The following is a 9,736-nucleotide window of genomic DNA, read 5'->3' on the forward strand; positions in this document are numbered from 1 at the left end:
TAGGGGTAGGTCAAACAACAGTTCACTTGTCTTTACACTCACACTTGAGGTGATTTTGCAAGGCATCAGATGACTCTTCTTTTCATTCCAAACTGCAGCAGCATTTAGCAGCAGACACATCCCCCACACCCATCCAGGGTATTGCAGCTTTCCCCTTCTCCATTCCCCTGCTCCTCTCACCAAAGGCCAGGCTACACCCTTGCCTTCTTGTGGCCTCCATCTCTGGCTGCGGTTCAAAACATGATTCTCAGACCTCTCCCAGCCTCTGCTTCTGGACACAGGGATCCACTGTACTGCTTTCCAATGCCAAGCTGCTCTCTGCAACCTCAGGCCTGCCTCATAAAGGAACATTTCCCCAACAGTTTCTCCATGACCAGCAGACATCTCTGATGAGAGGCTTTACACATATGTTTGTTTTATTCTGCTTTCTGTTTCAGGAACCTTAGACACATTCCTCAGATGGTCATGTTTCAGCAGGGCTCTTTCTATGGGTACTTTTAGCATCCTGTAATGGTGACTGGCATTTCCCATCCTGCATAATAGCTGCTGTCAGCTTACAGTGTTTCTGTACCGATCGCTGTCAGATCAGGCTGTCTCCCTCTCCAGTGCTGCATGGAGGTATGAGGGGGAAAGAGAGAAAAGAGCTTCCTGGAGGAGGCTGGAGTGAAAAAAATCTCTCCTGTTAGGCACTTTCCTGATTCCCAGTCTTCAGATACAGACCCTGAACTCTGAGGTTTAATATCACTACAACAATTTCTCTTATGATTCCACCTCTGAGCATTCCTGGAGTCCTGTCCACTTCTCTTCTCTATTTTATTCAGTTGTGACATCTCTTGGCACCAAATTCCTGTGTTCTCCTGTCTGTCACCCAGGCAGGTGGTATACAATCACTTGTGACTTTCGGAACTTCACAGCCTGGACTTTTTCTCCTGGCCACTGAGTAAGGCCTGGGTAGTCAACAGCCTCAAGATTTCTTCCATTTTTCTACTTGAAATCTCCTTCGGTCTGCTTGGCTCTGTTGTTTTTTGCATGTGTGCAAAGCAGGTTTTCACTAATGCCAAATATGCAGCAACAGTGGGTCTGGATTCTGCTTGCACATGGAAAAGCCAGTCAGGTTCTCTGCACCTGCCTGTGTTGGTGTTACAGCTTAACAAGGACCAGCCAGGGCTCCTCAGTAAGAGCTAAGAGGGTGAGCAAAGGAGGTATTAAGGCTGGTCTGGGGTGTGCAAGGCTGGCTGTTGTGGGCATCCCTCACCCTCGGGAGAGACTGGAAGTGGAGGGGACTGAGGGGTCCCTGGCCGGGGAGCCGCCACTAGAGGGAGGGCACCGAGGGCGGCCGTAGAGGGGCTGACTCGGTCTGTCCCAGAGCACAGGCTAACTTCTCAGAAGCAGCCTCTCTCCCTCGCTTTAAATCTTGGCGTTTTCTGCTTGGAAAGCTCCGTACCTGCTCCTGTGGCCTTTTGCAGTCTCAGTGAAGCAATGGGTGTTGAAAGTCTCTTGTGCCCTGTGAATCTATTGCCAGACTCCAGATGGACCTTTATTTACAGTAAAAGGAGTGTTTGTGAATCTTGGAGTACATGGACTTCCAGGACAGGAGAGAAAAACCCATTTAAATTTCCCAATGCTAAATAAACACTTGTTTTCTGGTAATGCAATGTAAAAATCGTAAAAGATAAGATTTTTTTACATAGATGTGTACAGATCCCTAAATGCTGACCTCATTTTGTACAAGGAGTGTAGGCAGTGGGTAAGGAGGTATGAATCTCATCAGAGTCTGGGTGACTCGTGGCCCCCATGGCTATGGGGCAGTTGTAATGCTGCGGGTGCACCACGGCCTCTCTTCTCTTTGGTCTTTGTCCTTTCGCCCTGTACATGTGTGCAGTCTGCAATCTCACCAGCTCAGCCTAGTGGAGCTGGGCATGCTGTGCTGCAAGAACATGACCTTTTGCTCTGAAGATGGCAACAGCCTTGTGTTGGCAGCAGGACAACATACCCAGTACAAATAGAATCATTCTGATAATAAATCACCATCCATAATAAGAAGACATCGTTAATAATAAGTCATCCAGAGGCCTCTTGAGACCAGAGTACAACTTACTGTAAAAATAGATAGGAAACATGGTGTGATCATTACAAGCAAGATAACAAATAAAACAGAAAATGACTTTTATAGGCATTTAGCTCTTCTTTCCTTCCCCCAGCTTCCAGCCAGTTCTGTTTTCAGTCAGGATGTCTATGATTTAAGTTTGGTCACAAACACAGACTGGATTTTTGCAGATGCAGAGCCCTGGGTTTACTGCACCTGTGAGCTGGCCAGATCACTACCTGCAAAGGAGCTGCCTGGCAAAAATCCCTGCTTTTTTTCCCTTCTGCTCACAGTGTGATCCCTTAGTTATCCTGATTTCTGCAAAGGTGATGGATACAGGCTCCCTGGCTGTGATATACAGAAGCCAACTGAGGCCTTGCCCATAGATTTCAGTTCTTTCTGTATCCCCTCAGTTGCCAGGATTTGTTGCCCAGCTCCCATGGCTTTGCTTTGGCTCAGCTGATGGGGTAACTTCAGAAACCAGAGAATAGTGAGGGGCAAACACATGGCAAAATGTGAGCTTTGAAATGAATGAACGTTTGCATCGAGAACTCACCAGAACCAGGAATATTTTCCCACATAAACTGCCTGGCAGCAAAAGACTCATGAAAATTGTTTCATGCACAGAATTGAAGGGAATCTCACACATTTGTCTAAGGACAAATCTGCAAGCTGCCCTTGTACTGTTCTGTCAGCTCTAATCTGCTTGGGATATCAGTGCTGCTCCTTTGCAGCAGAGGGGAAAGAGGCTAGGACTGTTCAAATCTTTCTTGGTTTCTCCCCTTGTTTGCGTTTGCCAGGCAAACAATAGCAGATGTTATATAGTCAGTTCAGTTTGCTACTAGTCCCATTATGCTCTATTTATGTTTCACTTTATTGGCTTTTTTTTTTATTTTCCTATTATTGTTTCACTCTGGGGGAGGCAGAGGATATAATATATTCATCTTTATTATACAAAATCTGTGTGAAGCATTTAATAAAATGCTGTTTCCACACAGCTAGGAATATTACTGTTAGCTGTTCTTAAGTTAATGCTCCTATTAAAAAATGTTTGATGGCTGCAGTGACTGGAACTTGTGTGGACAAAAAGCACACACACACCACTAAATAAGGCACTCATAGCAATTCAGAGATTTCCTGATGCCTTGTGGAAAACTTCTGTTTAGCCAGATTTCTGCTTATTTAGCATATTTCCAGAATTGTTCTTCACTAGTTTTATTATTAGTTGTATTTGAAAGGAAAATAAGTTTTACCTTTTCTCCTCAAAACTTTCCCCTGAGATTGGAGGGATCAAAACTGTCCCCCATGCCCAGACCTCTTTCTCAAGAAGGAGTTTTGGCAGAGTTAGGGCAAAGGCAAGTGGGGAAGCTCTGATAGGATGACAGTCATTGTTGCTCTCTGAGCCTGGACCAGCGTGTGCCGTGCTCAAGGTCCTTTCCTGTCCCAAAGCTGCTGATCCAAATATTTCTACATGAGGTAGGCCAGGCTTGTTCTGCTGTACAAGTTGGTGGTCAGGGGCAGAGGGTCTGTGCTTGCTCATGGACATGGAGCAGGGCAGTTTTTGAGACCTCCACATCACAGCACCTGGCTGTGCCAGGAATGGGAGTGGTTCTCCATGGACCAGGAGCACAGGAGATGGTGCTTTTTCTGGGGGTACTCAGGGAATCATGCAAAATAGTAGTGAAAAGTCAATGCTACTGCATCAGGTGAGAAGAGGTGAGCAATGGAAAAGATTCTGTTCCTGAGAAACAGGGAGCTATTTTCAGAAAGATCTTTCAGAAAACTCTTTCTCTAATTGACAACTTTCCAGGAAAGACTCAGACATCCACACCCAAGACAACACTGACTCAGAGAATGTGGTTTTAGACCCAGAGCTCAGTCAAACACATACCTTAACACCACACTTATCCCCAGCACAGGCAGGGGTCTGACATGGAGGTGTGGGGCTGTGAATCCTCTCAGAATCAGATGCTTTATCCCTTGGAAGAGCAGCGAGGCAGTTTATTGATGTGTTACTTGTTTGCAGGAATGCTCATGGCAGTCGGCCCAGCATTGATCCATACAGCCACTGGATGTGAGAGGCTGAGGAAGGCCATACAGGGTTTAATGAAATTCTGCCTACCCCATACCCTGACTCCATTGCTGCTGCTGCTGGTCATCCTGAGAGAGCAAAAGACCCAACTGTAGTATGTATAATTCTATATATTATTATCATACACACTTAGTAAGTATATGTCATGCTTCCCGGGGATACTTTCCCAGCCCTCAACTGATTGTGGTTCAGAGAGTCCCCAGCCAGAAGTGATATCTTCATGTCTTATAGCCCCAGATTGATTCTTTTGCATTAATGCATCTAATCACTTGTTCTACCCATATAATCCTTTGGCATCCATGATATCCAGGGGCAAAGAGTTTCATGGCTGATCTACCAGCTATGCAGATAAGATCTTCCTTTTGTTTGTTATGAATCTGCCACTTGATAACCCCACATCTGCTTGCACTTGTTCAGGAAGAGGTGGCACACACTTAATCCCTGCTCACCCACTCCTCAGCCTGTCTGACAGCACGGAAGTTCTTTGGTAGAGCCTGTCAGCCTGCATGGAGCTGGCGTGGGAGAGGTGAATCTCCTGTCATTCAGGACTGAGTACTCAATGGAGAAGACCAAGGAAAGTCAAGGTGCACCTCTGAGGGAAGATGACATTCATGGTGTGGTGGGCAATGGGGCATCCTGTGGTGTCCCTGGTAGAGCAAACACCTGAGGAAGGTGTTGGACCACCACAATGAGTTGGAGGAAGTTTCTTGGCTGATACATGGGGCTGTAGAAGACAACTGTCAACGTGAAGGGTTGGCTACTGGGGCTGCAGTGGTGGAACATAAACAGAGAGGAGGGAGGTCATCCCAGTCAGACAAAATCTCCAGAGCTTCCTGAGTAGTCAGAAAAAAGCAGACCAGGAGTTTGGGGCTCACATATCCGCTCTTGGAATGAACCTAAGCTGGGCATCACTGCATTGAACAGAGAACATCCACTGAGAGAACCCAAGACAGCACTGTTTGGACAAAAGACTGTTCCTCAGCCTGACCCCATCATGGTCTGCAATGCTCTGGGTTTGCTCCTTTGCCCACCCAGGTTTTGGTGCTTTTGTGTACCCCACATTCTCAGGGTTGGGAGGGCTTTGCTGTAAAATTAAATCCAAGGGACTTCTTGGCCCTGCTATGAAATGATCATGTTTTGGGAGGTTATAGCAGAAGTGTAAGGACAAGTGTACTCAGCCTTCACAAGGTTTTTCTCTAGACATGGAACTGTTGGGGAGGGAGAGGAGATGGGGAGGACATGCCTGCTGTCAGAGCAGTCATTCCATGACATTGCACTCTCCAGACAAGAACACCTGCAAGACAGAAAGAGTTTGGTGAGCTTGAGAAAGTGGAAGTGTTTTACAAAAGCGCCATAAACATCTGCTGAGAGGTACCTGGGAACGTGACTGTGAGAGAGAATGAGGAGGTGAAGCGGGGGAAGGAAAACAGGTCTCCAAAACAGGTTAAAGCCACCAGCCCTGTGAGGGTGATGTGAAAGCCTCAATGGCACTGTGAGGGACACAAACTCTGCCACGCTGAGGAGGAAGCCCCTGGGGAGGCTTCCTGAGGCTTTTGCAATGTGATAGGAGTAAAGAAAGAGTCAAATTTGCTTGAAATACTTCATTTTAATTGCAGAAGGCTGCCTGCCGTCTCCCTGCTGCCTTGCTGGGATGTGTTTCTGTCTCAATCATATGCATGCAGCTTTTGGACTGGTGAATGGTGCTGCTAATGGGCAAGGACCAAAATGTCCTTGCTGTAGGTATCTCCCCCTGTTTAGAAAGTCCTCCAGGGCTTAAACCCTGACCACTGCTCTACTGGGCAGACTCTTCAGGTCACTCAGTCTCCCTGCTTCACTGGATTTTTGCAAGTTTTTGACATGTCACTCAAAATGTCACTTGGGGACACTTCAACTTGCACATGTGGGTTCTCTCATCTGAGACTTGTCATGACAGAGATATCCTTGAAGGTAAGTGAAGGTTAAGAACAAACCACTCAGGGCAAGTGCCAAGGACAAGCCACCCTTTATTTCATTGGTTTAAGCATTCTCTCATGATTTTGAACCTGCTTCCCAGTTTTTTTGGCTGCTTGGTATTGACAGCACAGAAACAGAGCACGGGTTCCCTGCCAGATCCAGAATTCTAGTGATTTTCCCAAATCCCTCAGTCTCCAGAAGCCATTAAACAAAATAACTTTATTTCCTGCGACCTCCCATTACAGTTCCTGATCTGCAGTGCTGTAACACACAGTGTTCCCAGTGCTGCATCCCAAGGGGCACCTTCCAAACCCCACGTGTCTGCTGAGTACCTTGCAAAGGAACTGAGGGTTCAACTGTATTTATAGTTCTTCTTGTTGATGAAGAGTGAACTATGAAGGGAGAAAATCTGCATGCTTTGGAGGCAAAAATGTGGTGTGGATGTTTTGCCACAAAATGTAGGTCTGGAAGACCTAGAAGGACCCATGTGCTTATCCAACCCTTCATCCTATAGTGGTGATCAGCCATATTGGGGTTTGTGTAAAATTCAGCACTTTTTCCAGCAAGTGATGTCCATTGCTATAGGTGAGGACCCTGAGACACAGAGAGAAGTGATGATAGTAGTTTTCCTTTTGTGCTCTTTCCCCAGCTCTTGGTTATCTTGAAGGCTGTTATGCTAAGGACTTCTTCACTGTAATCTCCCAATTCAGTTTCCCATAACCAGCACTGGATAATCTTTCTCTCTCACCTAACTCCTTATACCCCAGACCTTAAACTTCACTGCTGAAATAGTCCAACTGAGACAGCTCTACACTACTGTATTCCTTTCCATCAGTTCAAAACCTGCCCAGAAACGAGTGACAAATATCCCCTGTGGGGCCTGAGGTAGGAGCTGCCTCAGATCCATGTTGGTCTCCTGGTGTGAGCTGGCCACCTTCCCACTGCAGGACTTGTCCTTTCCCTGGACCCCAAGCTGAGTTACCCTGGGCTCCCTTTTGCAGCAGCACCAGCTGGGATTTGCAGACTTACCTGTCCAATCCTCACTGGTAACTGAGTTCAGAGGAGGGATGTTTCCCTGGCTGTGGGAACAAGAAGAGCAGGAGTTGTGGTGGTGGGGGACGATGAGGGTATTGGGCAGAGTGTCATGAGCAGGCAGAGCATTGAAGGCAGCACCTTACCATGGCATCACTGCACGGGAGCAGATCCCTCCCTATTCCACAAAACTCCCCTCCCCAGGAAGGTTCTCTCCCTTTCCCTCCCTGTTGGAGGGTTGGGCTGATGTGCATTTGCTGAGCCCTGGCTGCTTGCAGTCTCTGCTGCCATTTGCTCTGGGAACAGCCCACGGCATCGGCACCGTGTTCTGCTGTCTGTCTCGACGTCTCTTTAATCCTGTTTCCCTGGTTTCACATGGCAGCGGCCCATGTTTGCTTGTGCAAAGCCTTCCTCTGGATTGCTGGCAGCCGTGCTTCCAAACCCAGCTTGCCGTTTTCCCCAGAGTGGTGGGATTGATTGGCTCCAGCCGGAATGGGCATGGCTCTCCGCTGCTTGGACCGAAATGCAACCATCTGTTACACCTCTAGTTAAAAGTACATAAAGTTGAGCATTTGCGTGTAGACAATTCCACCCCTGATACGCTTTCCACCACACATCCCTCTCACACTTTGGCAGGATCTTGCACCGCAATGGGCCCAGTACAGGCAAAACCAGCACTTTAGCACTGCTGGAGCCAAGCAGCATGGAGATGGTGGGGGCATAAATCAGCCTTTCCTTCTTCTGCTGTAGCAGGCTACTGTCAGCTTTGCAGTGTGTTGTGCCCCAGGTTTACCCCTGGCCATGGCTGGTCCTGCTACTTGCTCTGCCCAGGCTGGCAGCCAGGCTGCTTTGGCTTCTTTGTGCCTGCTGCGCCATCAGTGCAGGTGGAAATGGCAATGCATTGCTGAGCCTTGGTCGGGTGTTCCCATCGAGGAGAGGCACTGAGAATAAACAGGCAACAGACATGTGGGAAGATGGGAGCGGCATTCGAGATAGCCCAGAGGGTGGGAGGTGGGCATGGCAGATGTATTGTCTGTATAGCCCTGCACCTGCAAAGGCCTGGACAGCCCACCTTCCTGCTCCCTGCCCCGTGGTGCCAGCCTGGCCTCATGCTGCCCGTTCCCTGTCTACGTGGGCCTGTGCAGCTTTGCCAGAATGAGAAGGCAGGGAGTGAGCTGGGAACACTGCTGAGCCACTGCCTCCTCCCTGAAAATGCTGGGCACAACAAGACACTGCTATGGCTATATGGAGATTTCCATGGGCAGAAGAATTCTGACTTCTCCAGGGCTGCTTCCCAGTTCCCTGCCTTCCACAGCTTTGAGACTTCCCTGAAAGCTACAGAGAGATACTCCTGGGCCATAAATCTGTTTGCCATGCTGCACTCCAGAAGCAGCTGCTTTACACCTGCCCACCCTACCTCTGACTTCTTGCTGTGACTTTCCAGGCCCACCAGCAAGTCCATGCTCAGAGATCCACAAAAACATCTAATAGGCTCCTACTGAGGCCTGGGCTCAGTATCCAACCTATGTTGGATGTGGGTAGGCAGGGAGAATTTTAGCACCTGTAGGGTGGAGGAAAGCTTAAATGTGTGCAGCAACAGCTCCAGTTATTGTCGTTGCTGAGGTACCAGATATCCCAGCCCAAATCATGCCCTGTTCCTGCTTCTCTCCAAGGAAGCTGTGGCTGCATTAATAAGGCAGAGAAGCAGAGGAGAAATAGAAGCTCTGGGATGGGAAGTGGCCCTGCCAAGGCCAGAGAGCAGATAAGAATCAGGGAAAGGAATTAGCTTACTCCAGTCCATTTATACCACTGTATCACTGCACCTTTTGCTTGATGGTTTATTTTCATAAAAAACACATGGTTGAGTTGATGGGATGGGGTAGGTCCTTTTAGAAAGACTCAGGACAGAGAGAAAGCAAATCTCCCAGCCTGCTGGGGCTCACAAGTGGAGAGTAGTCAGTGACAAGGACCCTCAAAGTGCAGCAGCATCCCTCACCAATGTCAGTAACTCTCTCTGGAAATGCTGGTCTCTTTATGCTTTCACCAAAGCCACAGCTCAGACGAAATGAGAAGAATGTCACCTTTGCAATGTTCACATGAATGATGTCGCAAGGATCCAATGGATATTGGGTAGCCAAGTTTTCTTCCCGGTCCCTCCTGAATTACAGGGATTACAGGTCCCTCCTGGATTATACCAGAAGGATTGGTGGTGATGTATCAGCCATCCCTGATCTTGCTCATCTTTGTGGGGTAGTGAAGGTGGTGGGAGAAGGGAAAGGCTAAATGCACATCCCAGAAGCCAGGGTGGCTCTGAAAACTGAGAGGAGAGTTGGGGGCTGGGAGAGAAGAAAAGACATCTGAGCTCAACACAGGGACAGCAGATGGATTGGAAGGAGCATAACCTTGTGGCAATGCATGCTCTGGTCCCTGCAGCTGGCATTAAGGGTCAATTATTTTCACTGTAACAACTCATTTCTAACTGAAAAGAGAGTGACCTGATGATACTGATAGAGCCTGCTGACGTCCATCTCCCTGCTGTGGGAGAAGACAGCAGCACAAGTCTTGTGCTTCGC

The sequence above is a fragment of the Catharus ustulatus genome, chromosome 8 (genome assembly GCF_009819885.2).
Source record: "Catharus ustulatus isolate bCatUst1 chromosome 8, bCatUst1.pri.v2, whole genome shotgun sequence".
Taxonomy (NCBI): Eukaryota; Metazoa; Chordata; class Aves; order Passeriformes; family Turdidae; genus Catharus; species Catharus ustulatus.